Below are 1,261 nucleotides of genomic sequence, written 5' to 3' on the forward strand. Positions count from 1 at the left end.
TAATGGTCAGTGTGTGTTAGCGGGCAGTGTGTGTTAGCGGGCAGTGTGTGTTAGCGGGCAGTGTGTGTTAGCGGGCAGTGTGTGTTAGCGGGCAGTGTGTGCTTTGAAAGAAATATTGAACCATTATTTAACTAGACAAGCCAGTAAAGAACAAATTATTATTTACAATTGCGGTCAAACCCTAACGCAGACGACACTGAGCTAATTGTGGGCCACCCTATGTGACTCCTGATCACGGCCTGTTGTGATACAGCCTGGAATCGAACCAGGGCCTGTAGTGACACCTCTTGCACTGAGATGGAGTCCCTTAGACCGCTGCGCCACTCGGGAGCATTTAATATGTAGTCCACCGATAGGGGACGTATCAGATATTAAACTGATAAGAAGATACTACACTTGATCTTAGCCAAAAGGCAGAGCAGCGATCTAATGGTACATTTTCAAATTGAGATGGAGATATCTCCAAGATGGCTACATGGTCAATTATTTCTGCATTAAATAGGTGTGCTCGATGGGTGAATACCATTTCCATAGCTAGGGCTTTAGACTAGCACCTTTCAGAAAGGGAAAAAATCCAAGTACTCCTCCCAGATTTATTCTCCTGATCGGTGACGCGATGGAGTGGACCTCTGAAGGAAGAGGCTGAGGCATTGTGGCCTAGAACAGTGGGTCCGAGTGGGGCTTCAGCGCTCAGAGCAGGGTCCTATGGATCCCAGGGAGTGGTAAGTGTGTCATACTGCTCTGTATGTTAGATCAGGGTTTCCCAAACTCGATCCCAAACCCCCCACCCGGTACACGTTTTGTTTTTTCCCTAGCACTACACAACTGATTCATATAACCAACTCATCACCGACCTTTGATTATTTGAACCAAAACGGGGGCCCCGGGGCCGAGTTTGGGAAACACTGTGTTAGAGGATGAGCTAGACGGCCTCAAATGCACTGTACTGCCGACTTCATCTTTCTCTCGGCATCCCTCTCCCTCCCTCTCTTCCTCCCTCCTTCCCCACCTCCGACTGTGCATATCTCTCTCCTTCCTCCGATGCCTCAATTAATCTGCCCCCCCTCTTCTCCTCCTCCTCTTTGTCCCTTCCTCCCTCTGATTTAAGCCCAGTGTGCTGTTCTGAGCAGATGACTTGCTGGCACGTTAGTGGCAGGCGGCAGCAGCGAATGGGGAGGGTTTTCAGTGTGATGGATTCAGAGACTGTCTGTCAGTCATCAGAGCCCTGACACAGATGTCTCAGACGGAGAAGCCAACTTCT

The 1,261-nt window shown here is 49.4% G+C and overlaps 1 pseudogene; it reads right to left on the reverse strand.

Annotated features, from left to right (window-relative positions):
- Positions 1 to 297: 297 nt before the first annotated feature.
- On the reverse strand, positions 298 to 426 carry LOC120050189 (annotated as a pseudogene).
- Between the last annotated feature and the right edge of the window lie 835 nt (positions 427 to 1,261).

Source organism: Salvelinus namaycush, chromosome 6 (genome assembly GCF_016432855.1).
Source record: "Salvelinus namaycush isolate Seneca chromosome 6, SaNama_1.0, whole genome shotgun sequence".
Lineage (NCBI taxonomy): Eukaryota > Metazoa > Chordata > Actinopteri > Salmoniformes > Salmonidae > Salvelinus > Salvelinus namaycush.